This window comes from Aegilops tauschii, chromosome 1 (assembly GCF_002575655.3).
Source record: "Aegilops tauschii subsp. strangulata cultivar AL8/78 chromosome 1, Aet v6.0, whole genome shotgun sequence".
Classification (NCBI taxonomy): Eukaryota; Viridiplantae; Streptophyta; class Magnoliopsida; order Poales; family Poaceae; genus Aegilops; species Aegilops tauschii.
Window position 1 is genome coordinate 408,977,186 of NC_053035.3, and position 12,807 is coordinate 408,989,992.

A 12,807-nucleotide genomic window follows, 5' to 3' on the forward strand; every position below is an offset into this window, starting at 1 on the left:
CGGTGAAGCTGCTTATATATTAGGCATCAAGATCTATAGAGATAGATCAAGACACTTAATTGGACTTTCACAAAGCACATACCTTGATAAAGTTTTGAAGAAGTTCAAAATGGACCAGTCAAAGAAAGGGTTCTTGCCTGTATTACAAGGTGTGAAGTTGAGTCAGACTCAATGCCCGACCACTGCAGAAGATAGAGAGAAAATGAAAGTCATTCCCTATGACTCAGCCATAGGTTCTATCATGTATGCAATGCTGTGTACCAGACCTGATGTTGCCTTGCTATAAGTTTAGCACGGAGGTACCAAAGTAATCCAGGAGTGGATCACTAGACAGCGGTCAAGAACATCTGAAATACCTGAAAAGGACTAAGGATATGTTTCTCATTTATGGAGGTGACAAAGAGCTTGTCGTTAATGGTTATGTCGATGCAAGATTTGACACTGATCCGGATGACTCAAAGTCGCAAACCGGATACGTATTTATATTGAATGGTGGAGCTGTAAGTTGGTGCAGTTCCAAGCAGAGCGTCGTAGCGGGATCTACGTGTGAAGCGGAGTACATAGCTGCTTCGGAAGTAGCAAATGAAGGAGTCTGGATGAAGGAGTTCATATCCGATCTAGGTGTAATACCTAGTGTATCGGGTCCAATGAAAATCGTTTGTGACAATACTGGAGAAATTTCCTTGGTGAAGGAATCCAGATTTCACAAGAGAACCAAACACATCAAGAGACGCTTCAATTCCATCCGCGATCTAGCCAAGAAGGGAGACATAGAGATTTGCAAGATACATACGGATCTGAATGTTGCGGACACGTTGACTAAGCCTCTTCCACGAGCAAAACATGATCAACACCAAGACTCCATGGGTGTTAGAATCATTACTATGTAATCTAGATTATTGACTCTAGTGCAAGTGGGAGACTGAAGGAAATATGCCCTAGAGGCAATAATGAAGTTGTTATTTATATTTCCTTATATCATGATAAATGTTTATTATTCATGCTAGAATTGTATTAACCGGAAACTTAGTACATGTGTGAATACATAGACGAAACAGAGTGTCCCTAGTATGCCTCTACTTGACTAGCTCGTTAATAAAAGATGGTTAAGTTTCTTGACCATAGACATGTGTTTTCATTTGATGAACGGGATCACATCATTAGAGAATGATGTGATGGACAATACCCATCTGTTAGCTTAGCATAATGATTGTTTAGTTTTACTGCTATTGCTTTCTTCATGACTTATACATATTCCTCTAACTATGAGATTATGCAACTCCCGAATACCAGAGGAACACCTTGTGTGCTATCAAATGTCACAACGTAACTGGGTGATTATATATGCTCTACAGGTGTCTCCGAAGGTGTTTTTGGGTTGGCATAGATCATGATTAGGATTTGTCACTCCGAGTATCGGAGAGGTATCTCTGGGCCCTCTCGGTAATGCACATCACTATAAGCCTTGCAAGCAATGTGACTAATGAGTTATTCACGAGATGATGCATTATGGAACGACTAAAGAGACTTGCCGGTAACGAGATTGAACTAGGTATGATGATACCGACGATCGAATCTTGGGCAAGTAACATACCGATGACAAAGGGAATGACATATGTTGTTATGTGGTTTGACCGACAAAGATCTTCGTAGAATATGTAGGAGCCAATATGAGCATCCAGGTTCCACTATTGGTTTTTGACCGGATATGTGTCTTGGTCATGTCTACATAGTTCTCGAACCCATAGGGTCCGCACGCTTAACGTTCGATGACGATTTGTATTATGAGTTATGTGTTTTGGTGACCGAAGTTTGTTCGGAGTCCTGGATGAGATCATGGACATGACGAGGAGTCTCAAAATTGTCGAGAGGTAAAGATTCATATATTGGAAGGTTGTATTCGGACATCGGAATGGTTCCGAGTGATTTTGGTATTTTACTGGAGTACCGAGGGGTTACCGGAACCCCCCGGGGAAGTATTGGGCCAACATGGGCCTAAGGGAGAGAGAGGGAAGCCCGCGGGGGTGGCCGCGCGCCCCCCTCCTAGGGAGTCCGAATAGGAAAAGGAGGAGGGGGCGGCACCCCGTTCCCTTTCCCTCTCCCTCTCCTTCCTATTCCCTCCGGTGGAAGAAAGGAAAAGGGAGGGGGGGCGAATCCTACTTGGACTAGTAGTCCAAGTAGGACTCCCCCCATGGTGCGCCCCTCCTGGCCGCCGGCCTCTCTCCCCCTCCTTTATATACGTGGGCAGGGGGCATCCCAAAGGCACACCAAGATTTCTCTTTGCCGTGTGTGGTGCCCCCCTCTACAGTTTACTCCTCCGGTCATAGCGTCGTAGTGCTTAGACGAAGCCCTGCGCGGATCACATCACCATCACGATCACCACGCCGTCGTGCTGACCGAACTCTCCCTCGACCCTCTACTGGATCAAGAACTCGTGGGACGTCATCGAGCTGAACGTGTGCTGAACACGGAGGTGCCGTACGTTCGGTACTTGGATCGGTTGGATCGTGAAGACGTTCGACTACATCAACTGCATTAACATAATGCTTCCGCTTTCGGTCTACGAGGGTATGTGGACACACTCTCCCCTCTCGTTGCTATGCATCTCCTAGATAGATCTTGCGTGATCGTAGGAATTTTTTTGAAATTGCATACTATGTTCCGCAACACTATGCCAGTGCTGGCGGCGCTGAAGCTCAAAACGACTGTAAATCAAGGGTGGTGGCGGAGCTACCAGACGTCCGGCACGGGGGAGGAAGAAAAAAATGAGAGAGCAAATGGATTCGGTAGGTCGAGGGGGTGGATTTGGTGCAATTTGTGATGGGGTAGGCCTATCGGATCTGACGTGGTGGACGCGCTCGACGCTCCCGGACATCCCCATATCCGCCGTACATTCGGGCTGGATATGAGGAGTGCCGGTCAACCTAGGCGTTTGAGATCCGTTTGAGGCGTCTGTCTATGTTGATTTTTTTGACCGGTCAATGACCGGGGCGTCCGCCCGGGTGTTTTTTTGGGGGAGGGGGAGGGGTGAGGCGCCCGACTGTAGATGCTCTAATATACTCCCTCCGTCCCATAATATAAGAACGTTTTTGACACTATACTAATGTCAAAAACGTTCTTATAGTATGGGACGAAGGGAGTACTATTCTTTGCATTTTAATCCAAGGAGGAAATAATTCTATATAAGAATTTAACGTAGCATTAACCTTTTTCGAGATGGGCTGCACTACCTCGGTCGGATGAAGACTAGATTGGGTTGGCCGCCTCGGCAGCCGTTGGATTGCGCGTGAGACAGTCGTCTAACCCATCGCCGAGTCAGCCGCAACATTTGCAACAAGCACCATGTTGCGCTCGTTTGCTTTGCAATAGACCCCTTGTTGCAATTGATTGAAGTCCAATATCCCGCCGAGTGAGCCGCAGCCTTTGCAACAAACACCAGGTTGCGCTCACTTGCTTTGCAACAGTCCCCTTGTTGCAAATAATCGAAGTCCATTCTACCACCTAGTCAGCCGCAACGTTTGCAGCAAGTACCATGGCGCACTCGCTTGCGTTGCAACATACCTCCTTTTGCAATGGAGAAAAGGCAATAGGTGCGGGCGGATTAGATTGTTCAAAACAAACCGAATAGCTTGAGACGCGGCGGATGCCGCGACGTGTTCATTCAGAGCAAGTATAATAAGCTTATGTAAGCAGGTTGTAAGGATTGAAATGTAACTTTTCTACTGACGTGGAGGGAAAAGAAGAGGAGAGAGAAGAGGAGCCGGCTACAGAATAAGAGCCAGCTGCAGCACGTGCTCCTAGGCACTACTCCCTCCTTTCCGGTTTATAGGACTCAATTCAAAAATCTAATCAACCAAGGTAGATGGTGAGTGGTGGAATATTTTTTGTAGTTTGCAAAAACACCCAATTAATGCTCTTGTTTTCCTCAAAAAATAGTGTTTACCAATGTATTAATTGCAATACATGCATGCATAAAGTACATGCATTGGTCAATTTTCTTTTAATACTTGCATGCAATGATTTAATCCACCTTGGAATCTGAACATGTGATGGGGAAGAACCAAATTGGGCCTTATAAAATGGAAAAACTAAAATTTTGAGATAAGCCCTATAAACCGGAAAGGAGGGAGTATGTGAGAGTGGGAGGCGGGCCATTTATTAATGAAGTAGCACATCTTTGTATCTTACTATTATACTTGAAGGCTACAATGTTGACTATAGATGACATGGCAATGTCATATAGCCATCAGCTGGCTGTACTATTAACCATGCTCTTAGTGGCAAAATTTCGTGTTTTGACCCTTTTCACGTCTAAAATCGAGATCTGACCCCGTTATGGAAAATTTTCGAGATTTGACCCTTTTGCTACCGCCGGAGACCCCGGTGGTAGATGTGTGCAGGCTACCGCCGCCCCTCGTGGCGGTAGGTTCCCTGACGCCGTCTGGCCGTTAACGGCCGTGTACACGTGGCAAAGGGACCTACCTCCGCCGGCTACAGCGGTAGGCTGTTGCAACCTATCGCCGGGCTCTCTGGCGGTAGGATCCTGGATAAGGTTTTGAAGGAGGGGGATGTGCTGCTCCTGTTGGAAATATGCCCTAGAGGCAATAATAAATGGTTATTATTATATTTCTTTGTTCATGATAATAGTCTATTATTCATGCTATAATTGCATTGTCCGGAAATCGTAATACATGTGTGAATACATAGACCACAACGTGTCCCTAGTAAGCCTCTAGTTGACTAGCTCGTTGATCGACAGATAGTCATGGTTTCCTGACTATGGACATTGGATGTCATTGATAACGGGATCACATCATTAGGAGAATGATGTGATGGACAAGACCCAATCCTAAGCATAGCATAAAAGATCGTGTAGTTTCGTTTGCTAGAGCTTTTCCAATGTCAAGTATCTTTTCCTTAGACCATGAGATCGTGCAACTCCCGGATACCGTAGGAGTGCTTTGGGTGTGCCAAACGTCACAACGTAACTGGGTGACTATAAAGGTGCACTACGGGTATCTCCGAAAGTGTCTGTTGGGTTGGCACGGATCGAGACTAGGATTTGTCACTCCGTGTGACGGAGAGGTATCTCTGGGCCCACTCGGTAATGCATCATCATAATGAGCTCAATGTGACTAAGGCGTTAGTCACGGGATCATGCATTGCGGTACGAGTAAAGAGACTTGCCGGTAACGAGATTGAACAAGGTATTGGGATACCGACGATCGAATCTCGGGCAAGTAACATACCGTTTGACAAAGGGAATTGCATACGGGATTGATTGAATCCTCGACACCGTGGTTCATCCGATGAGATCATCGTGGAACATGTGGGAGCCAACATGGGTATCCAGATCCCGCTGTTGGTTATTGACCGGAGAGGCATCTCGGTCATGTCTGCATGTCTCCCGAACCCGTAGGGTCTACACACTTAAGGTTCGGTGACGCTAGGGTTGTAGAGATATATGTATGCGGAAACCCGAAAGTTGTTCGGAGTCCCGGATGAGATCCCGGACGTCACGAGAGGTTCCGGAATGGTCCGGAGGTGAAGAATTATATATAGGAAGTCCAGTTTCGGCCACCGGGAAAGTTTCGGGGGTTACCGATATTGTACCGGGACCACCGGAAGGGTCCCGGGGGTCCACCGGGTGGGGCCACCTATCCCGGAGGGCCCCGTGGGCTGAAAGTGGAAGGGAACCAGCCCTTAGTGGGCTGGGGCGCCCCCTTGGGCCTCCCCCCATGCGCCTAGGGTTGGGAACCCTAGGGGGGAGTTCCCCCTTGCCTTGGGGGGCAAGGCAACCCCTTCCCCCCTTGTGGCCGCCGCCCCCCCCCCCCCCTGAGATCTCATCTCCAGGGCTGGCGCACCCCCCCCAGGGGCCTATATAAAGGGGGGGAGGGAGGGAGCAGAGAACAGCCTTGGGCGCCTCCCTCCTCCCCTGCAACACCTCTCTCTCTCTCGCAGAAGCTCGGCGTAGCCCTGCCGGAGAACCGCTACATCCACCACCACGCCGTCGTGCTGCTGGATCTCCATCAACCTCTCCTTTCCCCTTGCTGGATCAAGAAGGAGGAGACGTCGCTGCACCGTACGTGTGTTGAACGCGGAGGTGCCGTCCGTTCGGCACTCGGTCATCGGTGATTTGGATCACGGCGAGTACGACTCCGTCATCCACGTTCATTGGAACGCTTCCACTCGCGAGCTACAAGGGTATGTAGATGCACTCCCTTCCCCTCGTTGCTAGTACACTCCATAGATGCATCTTGGTGAGCGTAGGAAAATTTTAAATTATGCTACGATTCCCAACAGTGGCATCATGAGCCAGGCCTATGCGTAGTTACTATGCACGAGTAGAACACAAAGCAATTGTGGGTGTTGAGTTTGCCAATTCTTCTTGCCGCTACTAGTCATTTCTTGTTTCGGCGGCATTGTAGGATGAAGCGGCCCGGACCGATCTTACACGTACGCTTACGTGAGACAGGTTCCACCGACTGACATGCACTAGTTGCATAAGGTGGCTAGCGGGTGTCTGTCTCTCCTACTTTAGTCGGAACGGATTCGATGAAAAGGGTCCTTATGAAGGGTAAATAGAAATTGGCAAATCACGTTGTGGTCATACGTAGGTAAGAAAACGTTCTTGCTAGAAACCTACAAACCACGTAAAAAAAACTTGCAACAACAATTAGAGGACGTCTAACTTGTTTTTGCAGCAAGTGCTATGTGATGTGATATGGCCAGAAGATGTGATGAATGATATATGTGATGTATGAGATTGATCATATTCTTGTAATAGGAATCACGACTTGCATGTCGATGAGTATGACAACCGGCAGGAGCCATAGGAGTTGTCTTTATTATTTTGCATGACCTGTGTGTCATTGAATAACGCCATGTAATTTACTTTACTTTGTTGCTAAACGCGTTAGCCATACAAGTAGAAGTAATCGTTGGCGTGACGACTTCATGAAGACACAATGATGGAGATCATGATGATGGAGATCATGGTGTCATGCCGGTGACAAAGATGATCATGGTGCCCCGAAGATGGAGATCAAAGGAGCATGACGATATTGGCCATATCATGTCACTATTTGATTGCATGTGATGTTTATCATGTTTTTGCATCTTATTTTCTTAGAACGACGGTAGCAAGTAGGATGATCCCTTATAATAATTTCAAGAAGTGTTCACCCTAACTGTGCACCGTTGCGAAGGTTCGTTGTTTCGAAGCACCACGTGATGATCGGGTGTGATAGATTCTAACGTTCGAATACAACGGGTGTTGACGAGCCTAGCATGTACAGACATGGCCTCGGAACACACGCAATACACTTAGGTTGACTTGACGAGCCTAGCATGTACAGACATGGCCTCGGAACACGGAGGACCGAAAGGTCGAGCATGAGTCGTATAGAAGATACGATCAACATGGAGATGTTCACCGATCTTGACTAGTCCGTCTCACGTGATGATCGGACACGGCCTAGTTGAATTCGGATCATGTTTCACTTAGATGACTAGAGGGATGTCTATCTGAGTGGGAGTTCATTATATAATTTGATTAGATGAACTTAGTCTAAAATCTTTACACTATGTATTGTAGATCAAATGGCCAACGTTGTCCTCAATTTCAACGCGTTCCTAGAGAAAACCAAGCTGAAAGATGATGGCAGCAACTATACGGACTGGGTCCGGAACCTGAGGCTCATCCTCATAGTAGCCAAGAAAGATTATGTCTTAGAAGCACCGCTAGGTGAAGCACCAATCCCAGAGAACCAAGACGTTATGAATGCTTGGCAGCAGCGTGCTGATGATTACTCCCTCGTTCAGTGCGGCATGCTTTACAGCTTAGAACCGGGTCTCCAAAAGCGTTTTGAGAAACATGGAGCATATGAGATGTTCGAGGAGCTGAAACTGGTTTTTCAAGCTCATGCCTGGGTCGAGAGATATGAAGTCTCCGACAAGTTCTTCAGCTGTAAAATGGAGGAGAACAGTTCTGTTAGTGAGCACATACTCAGAACGTCTGGGTTGCACAACCGCTTGTCTCAGCTGGGAGTTAATCTCCCGGATGACGCGGTCATTGACAGAATCCTCCAGTCGCTTCCACCAAGCTACAAGAGCTTTGTGATGAACTACAATATGCAGGGGATGGAAAAGACCATTCCCGAGGTATATTCAATGCCGAAATCAGCGGAAGGGGAGATCAGAAAAGAACATCAAGTGTTGATGGTGAATAAAACCACTAAGTTCAAGAAGGGCAAGGGTAAGAAGAACTTCAAGAAGGACGGCAAGGGAGTTGCCGCGCCCGATAAACCAGTTACTGGGAAGAAGTCGAAGAATGGAGCCAAGCCTGAAACTGAGTGCTTTTATTGCAAGGGAAGTGGTCACTGGAAGCGGAACTGCCCCAAATACTTAGCGGACAAGAAGAAGGCCGGCAACACCCAAGTTATATGTGATATACAAGTAATTGATGTGTACCTTACCAGTACTCGTAGTAGCTCCTGGGTATTTGATACCGGTGCGGTTGCTCATATTTGTAACTCAAAGCAGGAACTACGGAATAAACGGAGACTGGCAAAGGACGACGTGACGATGCGCGTCGGGAATGGTTCCAAGGTCGATGTGATCGCCGTTGGCACGCTACCTCTGCATCTACCCACGGGATTAGTTTTAAACCTCAATAATTGTTATTTAGTGCCAGCTTTGAGCATGAACATTGTATCTGGATCTCGTTTAATTCGAGATGGCTACTCATTTAAATCTGAGAATAATGGTTGTTCTATTTATTTGAGAGATATGTTTTATGGTCATGCCCCGCTGGTCAATGGTTTATTTTTGATGAATCTCGAACGTAATGTTACACATGTTCATAGTGTGAATACCAAAAGATGTAAAGTTGATAACGATAGTCCCACATACTTGTGGCACTGCCGCCTTGGTCACATTGGTGTCAAGCGCATGAAGAAGCTCCATGCAGATGGACTTTTGGAGTCTCTTGATTACGAATCATTTGACACGTGCGAACCATGCCTCATGGGTAAGATGACCAAGACTCCGTTCTCCGGAACAATGGAGCGAGCAACCAACTTATTGGAAATCATACATACCGATGTGTGTGGTCCAATGAGTGTTGAGGCTCGCGGAGGATATCGTTATGTTCTCACTCTCACTGATGATTTAAGTAGATATGGGTATGTCTACCTAATGAAACACAAGTCTGAAACCTTTGAAAAGTTCAAGGAATTTCAGAGTGAAGTTGAGAATCAACGTGACAGAAAAATAAAATTCTTACGATCAGATCGTGGTGGAGAATATTTAAGTCACGAGTTTGGTGCACACTTAAGGAAATGTGGAATAGTTTCACAACTCACGCCGCCTGGAACACCTCAGAGAAATGGTGTGTCCGAACGTCGTAATCGCACTCTATTGGATATGGTGCGATCTATGATGTCTCTTACCGATTTACCGCTCTCATTTTGGGGCTATGCTTTAGAGACTGCCGCATTCACTTTAAATAGGGCTCCGTCGAAATCCGTTGAGACGACACCGTATGAATTATGGTTTGGTAAGAAACCTAAGCTGTCGTTTCTAAAAGTTTGGGGATGCGATGCTTATGTCAAGAAACTTCAACCTGAAAAGCTCGAACCCAAATCGGAAAAATGTGTCTTCATAGGATACCCTAAGGAAACTATTGGGTATACCTTCTACCTCAGATCCGAAGGCAAGATCTTCGTTGCCAAGAACGGGTCCTTTCTGGAGAAGGAGTTTCTCTCGAAAGAATTGAGTGGGAGGAAAGTGGAACTTGATGAGGTGATAGTCACCCCTTCCGAACCGGAAAGTAGCGCAGTGCGGGAAGGACACGTTCCGCACCAGAGTGGTACGGCAACCCTGTCCTGGAAATCATGTTGTTAGACAACGGTGAACCTTCGAACTATGAAGAAGCGATGGCGGGCCCGGATTCCGACAAATGGCTAGAAGCCATGAAATCCGAGATAGAATCCATGTATGAAAACAAAGTATGGACTTTGACTGACTTGCCCGATGAACGGCGAGCCATAGAAAACAAATGGATCTTTAAGAAGAAGACGGACGCAGATGGTAATGTGACCATCTACAAAGCTCGACTTGTCGCTAAGGGTTATCGACAAGTTCAAGGGGTTGACTACGATGAGACTTTCTCACCCGTAGCGAAGCTGAAGTCCGTCCGAATCTTGTTAGCAATTGCCGCATACTATGATTATGAGATATGACAGATGGACGTCAAAACGGCATTCCTTAACGGCTTCCTTAAGGAAGAGTTGTATCTGATGCAGCCGGAAGGTTTTGTCGATCCTAAGAATGCTAACAAAGTATGCAAGCTCCAACGCTCCATCTATGGGCTGGTGCAAGCATCTCGGAGTTGGAACATTCGCTTTGATGAGATGATCAAAGCGTTTGGGTTTACACAGACTTATGGAGAAGCCTGTGTTTACAAGAAAGTGAGTGGGAGCTCTGTAGCATTTCTCATATTATATGTGGATGACATACTATTGATGGGAAATGATATAGAATTCTTGGAAAGTATAAAGGCCTATTTGAATAAGTGTTTTTCAATGAAGGACCTTGGAGAAGCTGCTTATATATTAGGCATCAAGATCTATAGAGATAGATCAAGACGCCTCATTGGTCTTTCACAGAGTACATACCTTGACAAGATATTGAAGAAGTTCAATATGGATCAGTCCAAGAAGGGGTTCTTGCCTGTATTGCAAGGTGTGCAATTGAGCACGGCTCAATGCCCGACCACGGCAGAAGATATAGAAGAGATGAGTGTCATCCCCTATGCCTCGGCCATAGGGTCTATTATGTATGCCATGCTGTGTACCAGACCTGATGTAAACCTTGCCGTAAGTTTGGTAGGAAGGTACCAAAGTAATCTCGGCAAGGAACACTGGACAGCGGTCAAGAATATCCTGAAGTACCTGAAGAGGACTAAGGATATGTTTCTCGTTTATGGAGGTGACGAAGAGCTCGTCGTAAAGGGTTACGTCGACGCTAGCTTCGACACAGATCTGGATGACTCGAAGTCACAGACCGGATACGTGTATATTTTGAATGGAGGAGCAGTAAGCTGGTGCAGTTGCAAGCAAAGCGTCGTGGCGGGATCTACATGTAAAGCGGAGTACATGGCAGCCTCGGAGGCAGCACAGGAAGCAGTCTGGATGAAGGAGTTCATTACCGACCTAGGGGTGATTCCCAATGCGTCGGGCCCGATGACTCTCTTCTGTTACAACACTGGAGCTATTGCCCTTGCGAAGGAGCCCAGGTTTCACAGGAAGACCAGGCATATCAAGCGTCGCTTCAACTCCATTCGTGAAAGTGTTCAAAATGGAGACATAGATATTTGTAAAGTACATACGGACCTGAATGTAGCAGATCCATTGACTAAACCTCTCCCTAGGGCAAAACATGATCAACACCAGGACGCAATGGGTGTTCGATTCATCACAACGTAACTAGATTATTGACTCTAGTGCAAGTGGGAGACTATTGGAAATATGCCCTAGAGGCAATAATAAATGGTTATTATTATATTTCTTTGTTCATGATAATAGTCTATTATTCATGCTATAATTGTATTGTCCGGAAATCGTAATACATGTGTGAATACATAGACCACAACGTGTCCCTAGTAAGCCTCTAGTTGACTAGCTCGTTTATCAACAGATAGTCATGGTTTCCTGACTATGGACATTGGATGTCATTGATAACGGGATCACATCATTAGGAGAATGATGTGATGGACAAGACCCAATCCTAAGCATAGCATAAAAGATCGTGTAGTTTTGTTTGCTAGAGCTTTTCCAATGTCTAGTATCTTTTCCTTAGACCATGAGATCGTGCAACTCCCGGATACCGTAGGAGTGCTTTGGGTGTGCCAAACGTCACAACGTAACTGGGTGACTATAAAGGTGCACTACGGGTATCTCCAAAAGTGTCTGTTGGGTTGGCACGGATCGAGACTGGGATTTGTCACTTCGTGTGACGAAGAGGTATCTCTGGGCCCACTCGGTAATGCATCATCATAATGAGCTCAATGTGACTAAGGCGTTAGTCACGGGATCATGCATTGCGGTACGAGTAAAGAGACTTGCCAGTAACGAGATTGAACAAGGTATTGGGATACCGACGATCGAATCTCGGGCAAGTAACATACCGTTTGACAAAGGGAATTGCTTACGGGATTGATTGAATCCTCGACACCGTGGTTCATCCGATGAGATCATCGTGGAACATGTGGGAGCCAACATGGGTATCCAGATCCCGCTGTTGGTTATTGACCGGAGAGGCGTCTCGGTCATGTCTGCATGTCTCCCGAACCCGTAGGGTCTACACACTTAAGGTTCGGTGACGCTAGGGTTGTAGAGATATATGTATGCGGAAACCCGAAAGTTGTTCGGAGTCCCGGATGAGATCTCGGATGTCACGAGAGGTTCCGGAATGGTCCGGAGGTGAAGAATTATATATAGGAAGTCCAGTTTCGGCCACCGGGAAAGTTTCGGGGGTTACCGGTATTGTACCGGGACCACCGGAAGGGTCCCGGGGGTCCACCGGGTGGGGCCACCTATCCCGGAGGGCCCCGTGGGCTGAAAGTGGAAGGGAACCAGCCCTTAGTGGGCTGGGGCGCCCCCCTTGGGCCTCCCCCCATGCGCCTAGGGTTGGGAACCCTAGGGGGGAGTTCCCCCTTGCCTTGGGGGGCAAGGCAACCCCTTCCCCCCCTTGTGGCCGCCGCCCCCCCTGAGATCTCATCTCCAGGGCTGGCGTACCCCCCAG